General features: G+C 45.9%; 1 protein-coding gene across 5 annotated transcripts in view; it reads right to left on the bottom strand.

Moving 5' to 3' along the window:
- SETBP1 (SET binding protein 1) overlaps nt 1-22,558 on the bottom strand; it is a 362,803-nt gene that overhangs the window by 322,126 nt on the left and 18,119 nt on the right. The window lies entirely within an intron of this gene.

Below are 22,558 nucleotides of genomic sequence, written 5' to 3'. Positions count from 1 at the left end.
TGTTCATTTTTCAAGCTGAAATGAAAACCTCCAAGTTTAAAAAATGGATTAACCCAAAAAGTAATTTGTAAAAAGAGAATAATTACAAAGTCATTTATTCGGAAAATGAAAAAGCAGTGCAAAAACTGCTTTCGGAGGGGGGCTGAATGTGTTATTCGAGCTAACACAATCCCTTTTGCTGCTTCTTCAGCTTAAGAAAAAAATGCAATGAAACATTGTATATACATGAAAAGGTTGATACATATGGTGATACGGAATTTAACTGTATTCGGGTCCACATACACAATTGTGTACGTATTTACCTAAAAGGGAGAGGAATTCATCTTGCATTTGTCTTTAAAGGGTAGTATAAAATGAGGGTAGTACAGAGGTATATGCATGCACAAAACCACGGGCCTCTCACTGAGATAGGTTTCAAAAGACCTACAGTCGGTTTACCTCAAGGCAGACATCGCTGAGTCACAACTCAATAATCACCATTAGAGCTCCATGAACTAATGGTGAGGAAACCACTCTGGGGAGAGACAGTCAGGATGAAGAGCAGACCCTGCTTTTCCAGAAGCAGAAGGTTTTGCATGAGTCTACAGAGAAATCCCAGGCAGGAATCTTGGAGAAGGGTGGATGAGAAAAAAGGTAGGTATCGCTGCACATACTACTAAGGAAAGAGCCCTTCCTTTAACTGTGTGCCTCCACCTGAGTCCCAACTCCTTGACCAACATAGAGGAGAAGGCAAAGAGATATTATGTTCAGCCCCGAAGATGGTACCTTACGATTCTTGGTTATGTTTTCATATTTCAGCCTGACACTGTGATAGATCAGCATCAAGCCAGGTCAAGGTTTTCACCCAGTACCATTCCTCTGCTTGCCACCAGTGAGCCAAGAGAGCACTACCTGCCTTAAGCTCCCCATTTTTCTGCAACTTTCTCTCCACATGCATGCACATATAGCTAGGCAACATGCATAGCATGGTAACGGCTGCCTCAAAGAAAACATAGAGTTGATTCTCTGAGCATCTGGGTTTATGGTTCCTACTAATAACAGAACAACTCTTTCCCCATCCAAGGAGCCTTCTTGGAGCCTTTGGAAAGGAGAAAAAGCTTTGTGAATGCAAAATACTTCATCAGTAGTGGCAGTGGAAATAGAAAACAAATTTTCCTAAAACTGAAACATAGCATCATTACTAACTTTAACATTACTGGAGTCACTCAGCAGCAGGGATTCCACCGTTGGGAACTGACTAGTTAAAATCAACAACAACAACAGGAAAGTCTTCTTGCAGTCAGGCTGCAGTTGTCCAAGGAGACAAATTCCACCAAGGGTTTCTGCTGACATCATAAACCGATCCAAGCTCTGCTCTTGTGGTTTATGATCTCACCACCAAGCACCTCCACGGAATTACTCCCTCATATCTTACTGCAGCCCATCCATTATCCTCTACCTATCCTCTACCAGTGCTTCCACAGCACTGCTGCAACAGAGATTTTTCCTACAACCAAACGTTTGTAGACCAACCAAGAGTTGTCACCTGCTGGGTCAGGTTCCTCAATCTTTACATTTTATGTTACTAAAATGGGACGACGTTCCAGTGAACAGAAAAGCATACAAACCCAACAGTCAATCCGATTCCTTCGTTTGGATTTTCTTTTGAACAAAAGGGAACTTGCCAAAGATCATGTTACATCACGCTCTGGAAATAGAGTGGAAGGAAAGGGCAGCAGTGTCAAGCACTACCTATCCACTACAGCATTAAATCAAAATTTCCCAGTCAGTGTGATAACAATAAACTGAAAGTCAATGGGAAGGGAGGACTCAGAGCACACTCGAACACTGGAAGAGCTAAGGGGGATGGATTGGAGTTGCTTTGTTTTTTGTTTTGTTTTGAGGTATAGGAGTTTGGAGTGACCAACACCGAGCTAATGATGTCCAGCCTGAGTCCCGAACACTTTAAGGTCCCTAAGCTCTTAGCTTCCCAGAAAACAACAGATTCGTCCTGTGAAGAGAATTAGGATGCTCCCCATTTTATAGCTGACAGTGAAAGCCCAAAGCGACCATGAGAAGCGCAAAGTGACCCACACTCACAAAGGAGGTCTGCAGTAGTTCAAAGAGCAGTAGGTCCATCTTTCACATCTGGAGTTTTCAACCCCCAAGCCACTCCAGAAATACATCATTTCACATTTCCGCTTTCTGCACCGAGATCCAAATACTCTGAACTAGCATACAGGGCTAAGCAAAGACAGTGTCATCAAATGACTACATTATTGGTCTGACACTGAGAAATTTTGGGGTCTTAGACCTGGTTTTCCCTTTGTGAGCTTTGGGTATTTGGAAATTCACTTTAATTCTCTGTGACTCTTTCCCTCCTCCCATTTTCAGAGGCAAGGCATCTTTTTATTAAAAGACTTCTCTCTCCAATGGGCCTAAAAGAAGTTTTTCAGCTCGTACAGTTTCAGGATTATATGTAACCTTGTAAGCCCTAGGTGTTCAACCACTACTCCCTGATTTATGCCAATAGAACCCAAGACTTTCAAAAGCTATCCCACCCAAATACTGGACAAATCTAGGCATACCTAGCACCGAGACCTGGATCACTCAACCTCAGGCAGGAACTCTTGCAGTAGCTACAATACTACTAGTAGTGAAACTATAGTGATTGTTTCCTCCCATCTGAGAGCAGAGGATTTTGTTATCTTCAAAGAGGAGCTTCCCCAGTGCTGCATCATGCCTAATCACGCTGGCAAGAGGAGGAGCACACTCATGCTGCTGAGGGATGGCATGACAGCTGGTACGAAAGTCCTATCACATTGCTAGTATGAAGTGTCGAGGATGTCAGAGCACTTTTCTGTGGATATCTGAAGACTGAAAAAAAGCTTCATTTTCTGACAAAAGCATTACTGTTTGGGGGGATGGGACCTTTTTGCATTCAAAATCTGGGGCAGATTTTGCCAATCAAATTCTAACAAACTTCAGTCTTTCTTCAGTCCTCATCATGTCACTTCATCATCTCCTTCACATTCAAGACATTCACTTGCACATCACATTTTCCTCCAGTATAAACAGCAAAGTCCTGAGGGGAGGATTAAGCTTCTCTGTATTTTCTAAAATATTCCAAGAAAGACGTCCTCTAGGAAATGAGCATGCCCTGACCCACTATTCTGGCTGCAAAACGCTACAGCAATGGGACCAGTGAGCAAATTAGGAATATTATAATGTTGATAGCCTTTACTGTAAAACACTATTATACCTTTCAAGCTCAGATGCTAGAAATTGCACAGCTTTAAACTGTTGTCACCTCTCCCTCCCACCCACTCATTTGAAAAGACAAAAATCAAGGTCCGAGCTGCTGAGTCAGACTACAAACACCCAAATAAGACATTTACTCAGACTTGTTTTCAGCCACCTCTTTACTGAAACTACGTGTCATGGGGCTGGCAGGACGCTCTTTTAACCTCTTCCCAAGAAATGAACTGCCGAGAACCAGCCCACAAGAAACCACACGCAGTGAGAGAAATGATGACAACAACAATAACAAAAAAAAATAATAATAATTTGTGAACTGGGCAAATTTCAAAACTTCGGGTCGGAAATTGCTTATTCTCAGCCCAAAACCCTGAGCCACCATGCAAAGCAACTTGAAGACCTGGAGAAACATTATAGCCTGGAGGATAAAGTCTTAGCCTGAAAGTCATGAAATTCCAGCTTTTTTGAACCTAGAATATGAACAACCTCTGGCAACTCAGGTTACTGCTCTGGGCCTCAGTTTCCCATGAAAAATGACTTTCCAAAGCATCCTGGCTCTCCCCACAGAAATCCCTAATAGAAGAGCCAGCTGATACAGGCAATATTTTAGTAACTAAAACCTTTGAAGTGGCCAGACTCAGCGCTCCCAAGGGAAGATCTCCCCTTTTCTTTAAGTGAAGAAGTACGATTTTCCACTCCAAGGCCAGCTACAGCTTTAGATCGTTACAGCTGAAGGCACCTCGGTTAACTCAGAGTTTCCATTTCGCTCGGGTTTCTTCAAGTCTCCTTTTTAGTTTCAGTTTGTATTTCCTGCCTCCCTTCCCCCTCTTTCATTTTTGGGGCTTCAAATTCAAACGGAAACTGAAAGCGGCGCTGACGCCAAATCTTCCACATTGATCTAGCTTTGACTAGAAACCAAAGCAGACCAAACAAAATGAAACAGCGCTGAGATAGCACTTTGGGGTTCCAAACGCTTTGGAGGCTTGATAAGCTGCCTCCTTGCTCATAGACGTTGGCCTGTGTTATCACATCCCTGTTTCGCCGTGAGGGAAATCAAAACATTAAATGGCCAGATATTTTCATTTTAAGAACGCAAGGTGTGCCTTTCGAATTGCTTGGCAGTACTAGATACACCTGGGTTTGGAGGCTCAGGTGCCATTGGAGTTTAAACCCCACACCTTCACGCAAACGTGAGGCAGCACGTTTGGCCCTGCTCCAGAAACACTGGATTAAACACAACAAAAGCCACCCTGGCTGAGCAAGGAAGCTGCAAGCTTTGGAGAGCTTAGTTCTCCAGATGAGCAGGAGTTCATTGCTGGGAGCCAAGAGATGGCTTCGGATTGGTCTCGGATCTGCTGGCCTCTTGGCATTCCCCAGTCAAATAAACAATGAGGTTTTTTTAAGTGATTTTGATTGACTTCTCTTCCTCTCTCTCAGTTTTTTCTGGCAGGGTTGCAAATGAAGAACCAGCTCTTTAGCGATTGCAACCAGAGCTATTAAGCTTACCCCATGAGGAGTGCAGAGAAGTGGCGCTCACATACTTCTCCTAACTTCGTCATTTCAGGAATTATTCCCTCTATCCTGGGTACCCGATCTCTCTTCCTTTCAGTGTCTCTTCACTCGGAAAGCAGAGGTATGCTAAAGCAAAACTCAACCCCGAGGGAATATGTGGGATGTCTTACATCGCAGGACAACACTTTCAACACTTTGTTTCGAGACTGAAAAAGGAGGCAAGACAATCACCTGCTTGACCGAGCTCTTTGGATGAGGCAAACAAGTGTCACTTTGTTCTCATTTGTGCAAGCCAAGCAGCAGCAGAGCTGGGTACGGGAAGGTCTCTGCAAACACGTGATTTCACGGGCTGGAGCTTCACTTTTGGCAATCTTGCTGATACAGAGCGTAACGCAGAGGGAGGCATTTGAATGCAGTGGGGAAACTGAGGCCCGCAGGTATGTTGACGATCTTGCTGTCTGCTCCCTCTAATATAAAGCATTTCGGAAGCGAGGTCTAAGCCTGCAGAACCGAGCCATCAACACACAGACCACTTTGTGGCAGGGCAAGCAGAAAGGAGCAGGCTCCTGCCTTGTCCCACAGTAGGAATATCCCCACAACCTGCTCACCACTTTCCAGCACCCAGCTGTAAGGCACAACCAGTAGATGGCAACTCAGCACACTACCTTTAAAGATGATACATAAAATAAGGCAAGCTCTGCCTCTTTCTTTAATAACAACCACATTTTTTGGATCTGTTGATGACCACTGATGGCTTTAACCAAGCCTTTACCGACTGTAAAAATGCTCCTGAACTTCTCTTGGGTATCTTCAAGGAGCAAAGGCCTTTGAGGGTCCAAATGCAACACAATTTGCTGGCCATAAATAGGATATAGCCCTGCCAAAACCCTCCTCCATTACAGCTTGTATTGGCGGCTATGGCATTCTCCAAAAAAACATTTTATAACCCCATCTCAGAGTTTTATGGCATGAGTATATAGAAGCAAACATAAACTCTGCTGACCCTTGGGCTGCTTTTTGGCTCAAAAAGCTGATTCTTTTTACATCTTTCTTTCCCTTCTCTGAGGCTCCTTAACTAATCACAGATTTCCAAGGAAGAAGGAAATTATGTTAATTGAAACCTCCTCAGGACATTAGCAGCTTTAGCGGGAGTATTTGGGGAAGGGGGAGGGCAGAAAGGATATGAACGATTAAAGCAGCCCTTGCTGAAAGGCATCAGGGTGAGAAAGGCCAGTTAACCACTTTTGGTCACATCAGACCCCCACCTGGCTGGAACTTCTTCCTCCCAAGGGCCACCAAAACCTCCCACATCAGAGGGCAGGCAGTAGACAACGCAAAGATGGGCTGAGCCAGCAACCCGAGCAGCTCATCTGCGAGGCGTCAGACAGACAAAATTTCACCCAGCTCGCTTCAGCTCGGCTGCCTGCTGCAGACGGGCCCGCCGCCGGCACCGCGGTTTCGCAATGACTGCGACGGCCGCGCGTGTGCATGGGAGCGCGGCGGTGGCCCTGCCACAAGATCCGCGCGACCAGCTGTGCGAAGCCTGTCTGATCGCATCTCCGTCTGCACCAACTCAGAGCTGGCACATGTAAAAACAACACCTGAAAATGATGCTGTTGCAGAGAGGGAAAGACAGGGCTGAGGGGCAAGAACCACCACCGAGTCACTCCAGCTTTGTCTTGAGCTGTCCCGTTGAGAAATGCCACCCATACCTTCCAGTCTCTTTTTCCCTACCTAAATTCATTTCAGACTCACAAAATTATTGAAGAATGGCTTGGTATTCTGACTTGAAATACTGCTAAATGTTGCCTGAAGTACAAGTGGACACACTCGAGAGCTGGGCAGTTGTCACGTTTTACGGGCATGCAATTAGATCTCATCCGCCTTATGACCTGCAACAACTCATTTGCATCCTGACTGACGGAGGATAGCTGGATCTCCAGGACAGATTTTTAATGAAGGCATCCTCCAAACCAGACAATTTCCTGAGTGGTAGAACCAGGTAGAGCAAGTCTCCTTTGAAAGCAAAAACATCAGGAACGGGTCAAATTCTGCTCTTGTAGCTGTCAATTTGGGGGCACATTTTACAACCACGATGGTGACATTTTGACATTGCAGTTGCCTGGGGAAAAAGAAATGACCAAGTGAGCTGTAAACACCGGGCTCCAGGGACTTCCACCAGCACAAGCGAAAAGTTTTGGGGAAAATGTTTTGCTGGCAAGGTGGTTCGATGAGAGCCCTCCACTCATCCCCCTGTTGGTACGGATCGCCTGGAGACCCCAGAGCCTCCTCTTGCAGATCAACTGAATGCCACTCAAAATATTTCCTAAATTAGAGGAGAAAAGAAGAATTTGCCACTTGCCTGCCTCCTTTCTGCTGCCTGTCAGTGTCTGGCAAATATTTCAATCGTGGCCCGTTGCACGCTTCGAACCCCGCGCGTTTAACCTCTGACCATCCCCTGGTCTAATCCATCAGCCTTTACCTCCAAGGCTTTACAGCCATGGCCTGACTGCAGGAGGGGCTTGCAGGGGAGGGGAGGACTAAAGGGGGATGGAAAAACCCTATGACAGATACTGAGATTTCAAAATTTGGAGGCGGAGGTGGCATATATTTGCAGTCCTGGAAGATGTCAATCAGCTTGATGAACTGGCAAGGGGTATTTGCACTTCCACGTTCGGAAGAACAGTGTAGAAAATTAACATGTGGTAAAAAAAAGTGAAGGACCTCCTTTCTCTGGGCTCGCTCCAGATGGCCTGCAGCACCTTGAGGTATCTAACCATCTCCAGAGCCTTTGCTCTTCTCTTCCCTACCTCAACCGCTTGTTCTCATGATCTCACAGATCACCGAGATTAGGGGCTGAGAGGACACGTGATGAAAATAACGCCTGGACTGTCAGCTGTGGAAGCTTCTGTATGGCCCAGAAACTGCGCGTGAGCCCTGCCTCCTCCTCCCCTCCGGGATCCAGCCAAGCAAAGCGTCCAGTGCGGGTCTCCCGAGGCCACAGCCAACCTCCCGTTGCATGAGAAACCACTGACCCTTCCATCACGCGGACGCTTTAATTGTTAGCGTCGGCATTTTGCTTCTGTCCGCCGTAGACTGTTTGCTGTCTGTTATCTGCCCTTCATACGTAATTCATCGTGCTGTCTCCCGGCTCGTTAGAAACAAGCCCCTCTCCTCCCCTTGCCCCTCCATAACCCCCCAGCCAAGTCGCAGCATGCATTATTTCGGTTAAATCATGTTTAAGTAACTACCTAAATAGTAGGTCGAGTTTGCCTTTTGTCCAGGCTGAGGCTGCCGCTTGGCTCGTTTCTCAGCGCACCAGACCAGGAAAGCCCTCGTCGCTGGGAGCTCTCAAAGGGAAACCTTTGCCGGTGCTGCGAGCCCAGCATAAGGCAGCCACGCTAGAAGAGGAGCGAGGGGCGAAGGCAGCCCCGTCCGCCCCCAGAGCAGAAGGCTCGTGCAGTAGGTAGCAAGCACAAAGTGCCAAACATGAACAGGAGAGGCGTAAAAGTCAATGCTGCAGAACAAAATCCTGCAAAGCGGATGCTAATGGTTTAGCAAAAGGTAGCAGCAAGAGAAAGACAACTTTTTAGAGGGCTGTTTTTTTTTTTTTTTTTTTTTTTTTTTTTTTTTTTTTTTTTTCCTCTCCTTAGCTTATGCTAGCCAGCCAGACACATTTTCAGCGGTATCACTTCACACGCCCTCGGTCACCCACTACAGACTTAAGCAGACTTCTCTTGCGACTAGCCCTGAAACTCAGAGGCTGCGATGCAACTGAAAGACTTCTGAGCTTTTCATTCATTTAAGAACAAAATGAAGAGTTTCTGAAGTGGGTTCCCTCAGTGCACTGGTTAAAAAAAAATAATTGAGGATGTGGGTATACGCAGGTTCAAGCAACCAAAAAACCAATATGAATCATCACCTCGAACTCAAGACAAAAACTGAACCAAACTTTCTTCAAGGTCAGGATAGTTCAGCTAAAGGCTGTAAAGCTCTCTTGCTCGTATTTCTGAACTTCCGGGGCCAAAGCTTGACGTAGCTTCTTGCAGAGCCTCTATCTGACTTGTGAATGCACATCGCTGCTGACAGATCTCAGCTCAGTTTTACTGTATGGCCTGTACAAAGGTACTGAAGAGCTTCGGTGAAGACTTTCACCTGAAAAGCATGATCTGCGCTTTGTTATTCCAGCATCGTTATATTAAGCTAAATTACTGCTTAGGAGAAGTGCTCATAGTAGGAATGTAAAGCAATGAAGTTCTCTCTTCCCAGAACAAGCTGGGTGCAGATGATGGTAGAGCAAAAGCCTTCCTGAGCACCTAAGACCAGTGAACCTCATCAGCGACGTGGGAAGACCACCATGAAAAGCCAGGGCAAAGTCCACTTTCCCAGTCTATCTACAGCTGGCCTTCTCTACCAGAAGTGCTTGAGAAGGATGGAAGTCACAGGCACGTGTTGTACAAGTCACTAAAGCTGTTTTATCAGAGACTCGATCTAAACACATTTCCTAGGCCTGACCTGCCAGAGAAAAATGCTGCTATTGAGCTGAACTCCCCCAAACAGCAGTCTTGCTTCCCACCTCTACTCAGTTCATCCTCATTAGACAGCACACGTCTCTTCAGGAGGAGGCAATCTCTCTTGCAACTTTTCCCAAATATAGGCCAACAGAAATAAAACATCCATGGTTTAGTCATACAGAAATGCACCCCACTTTTACATGATTTTACATTATTAATAATATATGCATTTCTTTAAAGAAAAAAATTCTCAAGAAGGAAGGGGGAAAGGAAGGAAGAAAGAAAAACATATAGGAGTGGGGGAAGGGGTGGGGGGGAAAGGACAACAATCTGAGACTTTCAATGGGAATGTCCAAAAATAACACAAACAGGATCTCCCTGCCATCTGCTCCGATCCTCTCTGAATGGCTTTCAGAGTAAAAAGCCTTGCCAAAACCTGACAAACAAAGCACTGAGCATCGGTTTTAATGGAATACCAATACTGCGTTTCCCCCATCCCCCTTCTTTTCCCTGCATATATGCACACACCTTCCACACCCCTCCAGTTGCCAAATAAATGACACTATGCAAAAAAATTTGCTTCGGTTAGGAAGCTGAATAAACAAGGAATAATTTTGCAAGTGCTCCCATATGTCTCTGCTTCTCTGCTTACAATGGACACTAATAAGATTTGCCATAACTAATTCATTCTTTCACACCACTACTCTATTCTCTACCTTAAAAAAAGAGAAAGAGAGAGAGAGAGAGAGAGAGAGAGAGAGAGAGAGAGAGAGAGAGAGAGAGAGAGAGAGAGAGAGAAATTAAACCCTGCATATGCCATATGCATTTTTCTGCAACTTTCACACAGCGGAAATACAAGTGTTTCAACAGGAAAGCCTATCCATCCCAGAACAGACAGTTCCACTTAGTTTAGACCCCTCAAAGAGGATTAAAGATAAGTTTTACTGATTCTAAAAGAAAATGTTTGCAACTTATTTTCTTTATTTTCCGTTCCCATAAAAACGAAGGGGTGTTGTTAAAGGGACTGGCAGGGAGACGTCGGAGAGCTGTGACCTCACATCCAAAGGCAACACGTTAGTGCATATAAAGCAGAAAGCGAGAGTCATCAGCTGAGAAAAACGACAATTCTATGTTCTGCCTTGGCCCAGTTAAGTGGAGCAAACCAGGAAGCAAATGAACAGCAGAAATGCCCAAGAAATCAATACCACATGCAACACGTGGTTGCATTTCAGTTGTTTGGAGAGACGCTCGCCAAACACAGCAGCTAGAGGTGGCGATGGGCACCTGACAGCACCGCGAAGGTCAGACACCAATATCACTTTGGGTTTTTTTGGTTTTTTGTTTTGTTTTTTCCTTTGAGGAGGAACCAAGAGCTGCTGGGGTCCACGTTATTCCACGAGCCAGAGTTTGAGGCCACCCAGCCCCAGTGAGCAAACATTTCTATCTGTCCACGTCCAAAACCTCATAGAACCTGCTCTCCTTACTTGGAAACCCCCCATCATTTTTCTCAGACTTCATAACGCACTTTATGTCCTTTCCGACTCCTTCCTCGTGCTCAAAAATCAGCTTTGTTTTGGTCTCTTTGCTCAGTCTTTGGGTCTATTCATTCACGGGGCATCATCCTACCTGCCACTTAAGCCATTTTGAGGCAACTGCTATCTGTATTTTCACATCTAACTTAACAGAATCGCTTTTCTATCATCTGCTGCTTTTTGTCCATGCCCCCCTCTTCCCTCACAGGCTTTTTCGTCTTCTCTAGTCTAAGTCTCAAATTGTCCCTACAACATAACTCAGCATCCAAACAGTTCATAATGAACTTGTGGTGACCAGCTATTTGGGCCAAGCTGGTTGTATTTTATGGAAGAGACTGAGCTTAAACTTCAGACATTGCCACTTTTTTAGGGGGTAAGGACTCCAGGCAGGCGAAGACGTGGGAGGACAGAATGCAAAGGGGTCTATTGGGGAAACATAAAACATTTCTACTTTCCCTAACCAGGGATTAACACATGGGTTTTAAACAAGGGGACTCCCTGCCCCAGCTGACAGCAGCAGCTGCAGCTTCTGACTCGCTCGCGGAGTGGCAGGGAATCGAATCAAAGAGAAAAGAAGAAAGGGGACAACCCTTCCTTGGGGAGTAGGAAACACAATACGAGCTATTCTAAAACCCCTGCAAATACTGGCTTGATTTTAGGTCAGGCTTTCCATTCCCCCTTCTGTTCCCCCCCCCCCCCCCCCACCACACGCACACGTTTCGGAACAAAGGGAAATTGGTATTTTTTGAAATTCTTCTGAAAGCCAACTTGGCAGATGGTTCTTTCCATACTGGGGAGGGAACAAAAAGAAAAACCTGCCAGGATACACATCACCGAGATGTGACAAAGATGGGTATGGTGGACGGCCTCTGACCCGGGGATTTCACAGAGGCCCATTAAACCATGTGGCCAAGACGCGGCCTGAGCCGACTTGTATCTCTAGCGTGCAGCTGCTGCACGCCACAGGCTCACGTTAGGTTTTATTAGCACAATGCACAAGTAAGGACAGATAGAGAGACACACAGATAAATGACAAGGTTTCCCCAGATTTCCATCCCATCTTTACAGTGTGTCATGACAATCCCACGTGCTAATGTTAGCAGGCAGAAGTGAAGTTCAGCAGCCAAATTCACAGTATCATAGTAAAAGGCTTATTTGGACAGTAATTAGTATCTGTCCTCTTTCCTTGGATTTTTTTTCTTATTAATCCAAAGAGATCCTTTTTCTCTGCGTTTATTCAGCAGGACTGTTCTTTAACCTGAAGCCAGTGCACTTTACCAAAGCCTTAAGTATACATCAGTAACATGAACCCCTGCAAATGCAGAAAGCCAAAGGAAAGCCACTGTCAGGTCACTATCTAGCACTCAAATGCTTCAGGGTAAGGATTTGGCTGCCTATCACAAGCTGCCCTCCCTCCTCCTTAAAACCTCCTTTTTCTGCTCATTGACATGAGTACTCAACATACTCAACAGCCAAACTCCCATTTCTCTCAGTGATGCCCCAAGCAAGCCCAAAGAGTCCACGGTCTAAGCACCCAAGTCCCTCATCGCATCCCAGGATAAAGCATGATTTTGTTACACTTTGTATTTATCAACCCAAGCACAGAGAGCAGCAAAGGATGTTCTGCCCTTCCACAGAATTATCCCGCACTTCAGAAATTCCCAGGAAGTATGTTGGCAATTGCTGTCCTTAAGTAACTAATAGCAGCTTCTGCAAACACCCAGAATCAAACACCTACGGACAGATGAAACGCTCTCATCACACTCTGTGTTCCTCTTGCAATTGGTTTGCTGCAGTCACAGAATGAAATGGGCTTTTTCCCCCCATCTCTCCCTCAAATCAGGAATATAATTACAAGTAATGCAACGGAATTAAAAAAGAAAAGGGCTGGAGGCAATTCACCCTAATGATTACATAAATTATTGAAGAAAAGTATCCCATGGAAAGTGACAGGCTGTCTTCGGGAAGAGTACTCCAGTGACTTAGCTGAGCGTTGGTGAATGTCCTGTAGATTACAGAATGATTCTGCAGTATCAGCAAACCAGGAAAGACGTTAATTATCCCCATCTAGCTTACACATATACGGATTATAAGATAGAAATAAAACATGTAATTAATTCAGTACCACAGGTTCCCTTGGAAGATGCAATGAAAACAAGTGCCTCTAAGCTCCCTGCTAGAATGTATTAAGATGATATTGGCTTCAGGGCTGTCCCTATAGTGAAGAGGCTTTCGTAGGAAGGGTAAGAGGCAGGCATGGGGGCTGATCAAACCTCTGTTAGTGCTGCTCCCCAGGGATGAAGATATCTGCTTCAATTCGGTTTTTCCTAGCCTTAGAAGTAAGCTTTCAACAAACTACCACCTGGAAAGAAGGCAGGTAAAGTTTAGCTAGTCAGTCCAGCACAATACTTCAGCACAGAATGAAGGAGAGGGGAGAAGACTACTTAGAAAGAAGTCATTTTAGAAATTAGAGCACAAACTCTACTTTGAAGGCGCAAAAAAACAATTCCTCCGTTTCCTTCTCGGCATGGCTTGCCAAACGCAACTACAGAAGAGCCACCTTTTCACCAGCAGCACGCACTTGGTGATTGGAAGTGCGTGACACTACCTTGCCCGTGAAGCAAGAGCACCATGGGTGGCAACGCAGCCGCAAGTTCACTGTTCAGCCCTCTCCTCGCCGAACAAAGCAGGGCAGTCAACGAGAGCAGCAGGGCCGTGGCCTCTGGCGCTGCTGCTTGTGCCACCACATTCCAGCGAGAGCGTTGGGCAAGGCAAGATTACATGCAAATGCCCTCCAGGCTGATCCTCATCTTCCAGCTGTGTGGCTCAAGAGCGGCTCACATGAAGCCACCGAAGCTACAACGCTTCTAAGTGCTGAAATTCCTCAATGAACCACCCAGGTTTATAGCAGCAGAGTTGCTGTAACACCGATGTCAATAGAAGATATCATCTCTTTCTACAAACCTTGCCACCCAGGTGAGACAGAAAGCCATGAGAAACCGATGAGAAGATAATGATTCCTCCAATAAATACTCCTCATTTGACACTTACCACATTTTAAGGTTTAGAGACCAAAGGGACTTTTAAGAGCATCAAGTTTGACTGATCACAACACAGGCCCAAAAGCTTCACCCCCAAATTTCTGTAACATGCCCTAAACTCTTCTTCGAGGTAAACTTTATTTTTAAGCTGCCAACAAAGATATAGGTAGCCACAAGCTTTGAAATAAATTCACCAATTTCAATGGCAAGCAGAAGAGGTCTGGTGTCCAGAAGGGCTGTGCACGTATCATTTGATGAACAGACCACCACTACCTTTTCTAAAAAAAACCAAAGTCTTCTCAATTATTAAAGTATCCTGATCTCTTGCTTCTAGCACTGACATTTTAATGCATTTTTCCCTTTTCTCTCTCCCTTTTTCTTTTCTTGTACAGCCATATTTCTGACCTGTAATTCTTTCATGAAAGTTACTTGTGACTTGAACTTGTCAGCCCTCCATCACTATTTTCAGAGAATTATATGTATATGCAAGCTGTCCACGGGACAGAGGAGAAGGTCAAGGTGCCAAGGCTTGTGAACGGAGCGCGGAGGAAAGCTCCGCAAGCCGATTCTGTCCTGCAGCCTCTAGCCAACCAAACTATGACAAATACAGAGAGAGGTGATGTGATGTGAAGATCAATTGTGTTACGGTTAAGCAACCATACTGAGATGAAAAAGGCCCAAGTGTTACCCCTGGCTGGTGACAGATTCCTTGAGTGAGTCACTTAATCTCATTACTTTATTTCACATGTTGCACTGAGAAACAATATTGTTTCATTCCCCCCCCCCCTTTTTTTTCTTTCCCTACTGAGCTTGTGAGCTTTTTGCAGAAGGGCAGTCTCTTCTGATGCCTTCATACAGGGCCTGCCACAGTAGGCATCAGTGTGGAGCAGGAACAGGAGGCACTACCGTAAAACAAGTCTGATAGAGACATACTCAGCTCTGCAAAAACAGCTGCAGTCGACTGTTCATCTTGAATGACCATGTCCTCATCTTCAGCAACATTCTCTCTGGCACGAGTCCAGACCACATCTGAAACACTCAACATCATTTCTGCATTAAGATACCTTAGCCCTTCCGCTGTTCCTTTCACCCTCTAGCCCATAGCTCTGGGAAAAGGGGGAAAAAATTGTTTGTTTTACTTCATACCACCCGGAACAACTGGAATTTTTTCCAAGTTGAGCATCCCCACTCTGAAGCAGTTTATGTCCTGTTAATGGTGCATGCACCACAGCTTGAGAACCCCTGTCCTAGTATCAGCTCACTGCAGCTTAGAGTCCAAATATAATCACGATGTAGAAATAGCACTTCGTGTCCTGAAATGAAGGAGCTAAATGCCACTGGTTTAATTCACGTTAGAGGTCACAGCAAGAAATGGAAAAAAATAATTGCTCTTACAAAAACACAACAAACTGGACTTGTCCTTGAGGGTCATGTCTCAGATGGAATCATTTTAAGTTTCAAGAGTAGGAAAAGTCTTAACGTTAGAAAACAAAACAAAGCTTGTTTACTCTGGATATTTTTAGACCGGTTTCCTAAGGAAACAAGGCTAATGCAACCGTACTCTGGGTGTGCGTATGTGAATATGCGCACAGACTCTGTGCCTGCCTGCCTCACCCTCTCCTCAATGTTTTTTTGAACATTTTGGCCAATTTCAATCATATTTGACAGAGGAATAGAAATCTTTATGCTATTATATTCCTGAAAGTTTTCTTAAAATTGTTAGCTGGCCAGAAGAAAGGGACTTTAGAGGGGCTCCTAAGGAGGGACTGGCCAATAAGTTCACATACCATTAGACAGCAGAGAATCCACGTAAGAGAAAGCTGTCAGAAACCAATCTTCACAAATGTTAGTGCTTGCAGGAAAAAAAAAAGAAAGAAAGAAAAAAAAAACCTCTTGGACAGTGCTGGGACAGGCAGTAAGGGAGGGTAACATGCTGGGCTGAGGGTAGTGGGTGAACCCCTCCATCCATTAACATGAACTCCAGTTGAGTCCATCGTGCAGCGGGTACTACAGTACTATACAGTACTACAGCAGGGTAGGTGCAAGCCTGTATGCCAGGAGGAGCCAGTCTGGGAATGAAGCATGTAAAAAATTAAACCCGATCTGAGAGGGAACAGCTGGAGGTGCAGGGGGTGTGAAGAAAAGAGGTTGAAGGCAAAAAAAAAGGAAAAAAAAAGAAAAAAAAGAAAAGAAAGAAAAAAAGAGAAAGAGAGCGCTGAAGGTAAATCGGCAGCTTTCCATGGTCATGCATGCCTGTAAGTAGAGGAGGGAGAGCACTGCATGGTAGGAGACAGGAGGAACGTGAACGTGTGCATGCAGGACCAGCTCCCCGTGCATCCAAAAATTAAGACATAACCAGGGCAGAGGTTTGCAATGCCAGGCGCACGCGCAAGCGCATCACATCGCCAGCGAAGCTCCACTAACCTTGGAGGACACGGTGCTTTCGAAACGCTGCTGGCATGTGCTGACTTGGCTGAGCCTTTACGAAGCTGGCTGGGTGCAGCACCCAAACCTTCCCTGCCACCATCCCCTCCCCACCAGTCCGTTTCACATTGTCCTGCTGTGGAAAGCGTGTTGGGGCAATGGGCTTCTGCTGCCCGGCAGCTCCAGGCTGCAGGTCCCAGCTCTGCTGCTGCCTGCCCCAGCTGCCCTGAACTAGTCCCAGTTACTTCCTTCTCCAAAGCCACACAGTACCTCATCAACAGACCAAGCAGCATGCAGGACGTTTTGCTGCATTTTGAAGGGAGATGCATAGCACAAAGGCTGCTAGGGAACAAGGAAATGGCACAGAGGGCCAGCAGAACTCGCCATGGAAAGGACCCACTGGAAAATAAAACCAGCCCTTGACACAGGCAGGCTCTGCAAATCCCAGTCGTGCAGCAGCTAGTGAAACGCGGCAGCTCTTCCTCTGTTGGCACCCTGCATTAGGCATTAAAAGCCTGTTCAGATTTCCTCAAACCCTTCCCTGAACTCCCACTCTTGCTCCTTTAAGAAATATTTAACTACATGCAAAAAAAAAAAAAAAAAGTCACCATTGAACAGGAGCAGACAGAGACAGTGAGGGATGGGTATGAGCTGGCTCTAGGCAGAACACAAATGAAAAAGGACCTGCTTTATTCCCACTGCAAGATATCCATGGCATGATGCAATGTGGACACCGCTCCAACAGGCAGCAGCTTTGGCAAAGGAGAAGGTAGGGTAAAAGCTCAAGATTCAGCTGTCTCGTTACTGCACAGTGCAGGTTGACCCAGCTCCAGGAGGGGCCAGCTTCAGCTGGGTTACACAAGGAGACTAAGGGGCATCCAGCTCTCCGCTGGGTGCCTTGGCTAGGTGTCTTCAAGGACTGAGATGAATTTAGGTCTAAATAGCTTAGATTTTAGAAGACCTGTTTCACTACTATCTGAAAACCATCTAAGAAGGCCATTCTCCTCCCCTCCTTTTTTTTTTGGGGGGGGGGGGGACGGACGGGGGGAGTGTGATTGTAGTGGGAGGGCAAATTGCAGCTGCTTCATCTGAGTCTTCAACAACACAGTAAGGGGGGAAGCTAGAAAGAAACCTGGGATAAATATCAAAGAGCTGAGTTCACGTAACTTTGCACCAGTATGCTTGGGTAAAGAGACTGTAAGAACACCAAGAGCCTTGCGCCTGTTTGAGCGACTCTGAACTGGTCTGTCAGCTGCTCAAAATCCAGTGTCACCTTAATGCAACTAGAAGGAGTCTCCTCCTTTGTACCAGCATTTCTTGGAGGTTGCCCCTGTCCCATGACCTGGGCTGATGTCTACAACACCACCCTTCACCTCCCATTGCTAGCACAAGTCTTAGGCACTTGCAGCCAGCCTCAAGACTTCTCTAAGCTAGTTTGGGGACCAAAGCAGCACAAAAAAAACAGGTCTGAGCTGAAAAGGCTTTGGGGGCTCCATCTTTTGATAACCACAAATGCACAAACAACTTCTCCTTGCTGACCTCCATACAGCCCAGGGAGCAAGCACTTAAGTGAGCTCCCCAAAAGCTATTCAGAAGAGCTCACACACCTGGAGCAAATCTCAAGCAGGGATGCCCTTTGCAAAGGGAGATGAGCAGATCTGATGAGCAATTTGATGATCATGCACACCAATGGCCAGGGATGGGAATATGGCATAGGGGCAATCTGGCAAGGGATGTGGAGGCACAGGAGAACTGGGAGGAAAGGCAAAATGTGCACAGTGATGCAAAGAAGGACAGAAACAGGGGGAAATGTTTATGATCTTGTAGAAGAAGGAGGGGTTCAAAGGGAAAAGCATGTGAATGAGCAATCCCTCAAGGAGGGAAGCAAGAGGAAGGGGAGGACCCAAGCAGAAATTTGCCTCTGCAGGGCTAAGCAAAAGAAAGGCAGTGAATGGCATTTCCAGGGAAAAGGCACTAGGACAGCTTCCTGCAGGCAAAAGGGATATACCTGCAGGAATCCAAAGGAAATCAAAAACCATGTAGCAAGAAAAATCCAAGGACGGCACTTCCTCTGACTGCACACACAGAAGCTTTACTTCCAATCGACTTGCTGCTGCTTGTATTGCAGCAATAAGTGTGCTCACCCATCCCAAGCTTCAAAAAAGGAAAAAAAAATACATCACCTGAAGCAGTGAATTATGCATATGATGGAAGCTCCAAATAAACTTTGTCAGGATATGCTTAAAAAGAAGGAGAAACAAAACAAACAAAAAACAACAACAACAAAAAAAGTGTTTGCAGACATAAGGGAAAACAGAGGGCAGCAAACGAAGGCAGAGGGGAAACTGAAAAAACAAAACCAGGGAATTACTACTCATCTGGGGCTTGTTAAATGCTGCACAACAGGCCTGGAACAGATCGCTCCTCTCCATTTGGTGCCACGCTTTTCGTGCCCTTCGAAACCAACAGCGTGCTCGCCCTGGTCCGAAGGAAGAGCTGCTCTCGGAGCACGTCCAGCTAGAGGCAACCCTGCTGCAGGCGGGAGAGCATCGCCACGCGCAGCCAGGGCCTCATCCTCTGGGCACCTTGCTTTTATTTATTTACTCTTCCCCCCTCCATCCCTCCCCTCCAACCAGGCGAAGTGAAAACAGATCCGCCCATGGGCTGAGAAGTGGCAGGGGTTGAGCCCGCTCCATCCCCAGGATGGTTGAAACACCAGCAAAAGGTTTACATAACATCTCTGCTTTTTCAGAGCGCTGCACGAGCGCCTGCATAGACAGTGAGATGGAGTTTGTCTTTAGAGCGGCCCCCGAAAAGCAGGAGGAAATCAGGAAATCACAAGAGCTCTTGGGTCAGCTCTCACTCGCTCACCTTCCTCACTGGGGGATGAAGGCAACCACACCCAGCGAGACTGCCTCCTGCATTCCCTCCCCACCGCCTAGCACCCCGGGGCAATCGCTCAGGCGGAAAAGCAACATGAGGAAAGTATTTAATGCATGTTTACTTCTTCTTAATATAGTGTAGCAGCTGGAATCAAAGAAGGGGGAAAATAAATAAGTGAAGTAAAACAGAGTCTCAGCACATAGTGTGCTGCACAGCTCCGCTTTAATCGCCACCGGTCCACCAACCACAGTTTAGGAAAGCAGGCGCTAGCCTATATTGCCTAATTAGCAGAGCAGGAGAAAGCTTGGGGAGGAAGAAGATATGCCAGTTCTTAAGTGGCCACTGAATAAATCCTATTCCCCAGTTCAGAGCCCCTTTTCACAGTGCTGGCATCACCAGTCCTCTGTGTACCCACATGCTGTTACTTAAGTTGCTTCCATGTTTTCATTACTTGCCCTCTACGCTAGGAGCATTGCGACTCCTGCAAGAACACTGAAGTGCTATTTCAGAGCGCTGGGAACTACTGGAGAGGCAGCTTAAATTATTATAAAACAAACTTGAGTGATTTTTCAAGTCCTAACAGAGTTCGTTCCTCCTTAAGGGGAAAAGGGAAATTCAGGTGGTTCTCCAGGAGGTGCAAGGCAGCCAGTGCTACCTGCCAGGAAGAGAAGCATGGTGTTTCTAGCCAAGGTTATGCTCAACCCTGCATCCACGCAGATGGATCAGTGCAGCACAGTCCTACATGCAGCAGCTAGGCAGTAAACTCAATGACTCTACTCCCATGCTCAAGGCCAATATATACATTGGGCCAAACTCTCCTGGCAGAAGTCCACAGAGGGCAGTGGAATCATGCCAGCTGAATATCTGGCCCACTGATGCAAGTGTGTTGTTGCCTGCTGCTGCTGTTCCTCCCAGTAGACGCTTTTCTGAAGTTCATGCAGATTAAAACAACAGGCAATCAGACAGTCTAGCTCTGGACAAGTGAGTGTCACTGAAATATCAAAACTGCCAGAATGATTTAAATACGACCATTGCTGTCTTAGCCCTGCTGCAGCTCAGGACATTTCTGCAAGTATATGCAAAAACTACCTGCACACTGCTCTCATGCAGGAAAACCCACAGATGGGCCAGAGAGCCTCAGCTCAATTCAAGTTTCAACTTGTTGCTTCCTCCTAACCCTATCTTTACAAAAATCTCCGTAACTGCCATGAGACACGCATATCAGCTATTACAGCAATCATGTGCTTTGACTGCTGGAGCGTTTCTCTCACCTATTTCTGACCTGTCTCTCCTGTAGTGTCCTTCATCATGCCTTGATACAAGATGTTTGCAGTCAAGACCTGATTCAGGAACCCAAAAGTTAAGGGGCAGCTGCCCAGGAGATGCAGAGTCAGGACCCATCACCATCCACCCTGTGGAGGGTGACACAGGTCTCTGGGTGTCAAATCGCTCAAGGTCACAGCACCACAGACCTTCAAGTCCCTCTGCAGGTTTTGCTGCTGCCAAGACACCTCCAGCTCGCTCAGCCCCAGCTCAGCAGCTGCCACACAGCAGCCGTTGGTGTTATGCTAATCAGCGCATGGGTACAGCGGGCCTCTCCCCATCTGCTCAGAGGATCCACCTGCGGCTTTTTATGGTCAGGTCAGGCCAGTGCAGCCCCAAAGAGCTTCAAGTCAGAGCACAGTCTGCAAACATACGCTAGATGTGGCTGTATCGGGGCCGTGACGATCCACCTCTTTGAAACTCCTTATCTTCACGCAACTAAGATCTCACCCAGAGCGTGACCACGCTGTGAGGGTTTCTTTTTCACATACAGCTTCCTCACTGCTAGTTTTGTTTGTTTAACCTTCTCTTTGGGTGGCTATGTGGAAGGTGTGTCCATTCTTCCATACCTGCCTGACTGGATGACAAATGGAAACAAAGCTCTGATTTCTAAGCATCCACATTCTCCCCTGTCCACCCGTCGTAGGTGTGGGGTAGCAAGTTGTTTTTCTCACTGCACGGTCATGGAAGGATTGCTCATGACACCCTTGTTATCAATATGGTCTTACACAACAGTTAACTTCCCCCAAGTCTCCAGAACTATTCAGAGAGGAAAGGGGAGTGAAAGGAGACATTACTTAATGCTGAGAAGGCTGCCTATCTTTTTCAACACATACAAAAAAAAAAAAAAAAAAAAAAAAATCTTGTTGCACTCCTGGGCCAAACCTCCAGTGCCTTTCTGCTTAAGAAAAAAAAAATCCATGCACACAGTACATCATTCACAAGGAGTCTAAGAAAAAAAAAAATCCCCTTGATTTCAGGTTTTTTCCAGGTTTATCTTCTAGTTTCAAAGCAAGTAATGCTAATCTCCCCAGGCTCTGCCTGGAGTGAGTGGGAAAGAGATAGTCTGCTTCAAAAAACGTGATTTAGAGTTGCTAACAGATTTCTGTTCTAGATCAGTTGGAGGAGGAGACTGCCTCTGCAGAGAGCCATTGGCAATTAGCCTCCTCAGACTTAGAGCAGCTTTTTGAGCATCTACCACATGTATGAGAAAAGTGGAGAACTTCTACATCATGAAGGATCAGAGCTATATGAACAGGAAGGCCAAGTTATCCTTGCAGCTCTAATCAGTGGTTTTAAATCCCAAAGGAATTTGCCCATGAATTTGTCCATGTTTTGGAGATACTCGTGCATCTTCCATCAAATGTGGATTCCTAACCGAACTCGTCATGAAACTCCCACGGTGCTAAAGAGGCAGAGGTGAACTACTGTACTGCGATAAAACCTCCGTGTGGGAGCAAGGCTCCTTTGTCTAACACCTAGGACAAAACACCTCTACACCCAAAATAACGTGCTTAGTCAAAGGTTTTCCCCCACAGTGCTGCTCAGAGCACTTCAACTAAATGTCTGCGAGAACTAAGTGCACGCTACATTACTGAAAATTAAGCCAACAACAAAACAAAAGGGTGCTTCTGGAGGAAAAAAAAAAAGTTAATACGAGGAAAGGATTCTCCCCACTTTTTCTCTTCCTCTCCTTGACTAAATCAAAAAGGACCATTTTTTTAACCCAACTTACAGTATCAAACTTCTCTACAAAAGGATATTTCAAGAAAATGATAAGCATCAGGAAGAAAATGAGACTTATAATGGAAGTATTTTCTCAAGCGTAACTATAGTGTTGCTAGCACAATGCTGTAATCAAGAATAATAGAGCCGTTAGCCTGGCATACAGGAATGGATTCAATTGTTCTCTGTGCACATACCTGTATTTTAAGATGCCGTCAAAAGCTGTAACTGCCAAAAGGCTTGAGCATTTGTGCTCAGACACAAAGCGGCTGAGAAGTGGGTTCCTTCATTTATCACTCGTGTAATGATTAATCTTAAATCTCAATTACACACAAAATAGAAAAGGCCTGGCTGAACTTTTGATCTC

The sequence above is a fragment of the Rhea pennata genome, chromosome Z (genome assembly GCF_028389875.1).
Source record: "Rhea pennata isolate bPtePen1 chromosome Z, bPtePen1.pri, whole genome shotgun sequence".
NCBI lineage: Eukaryota > Metazoa > Chordata > Aves > Rheiformes > Rheidae > Rhea > Rhea pennata.
Note: the sequence above shows the minus strand (reverse complement) of the source record. Positions and strands in the feature narration are given on the sequence as shown.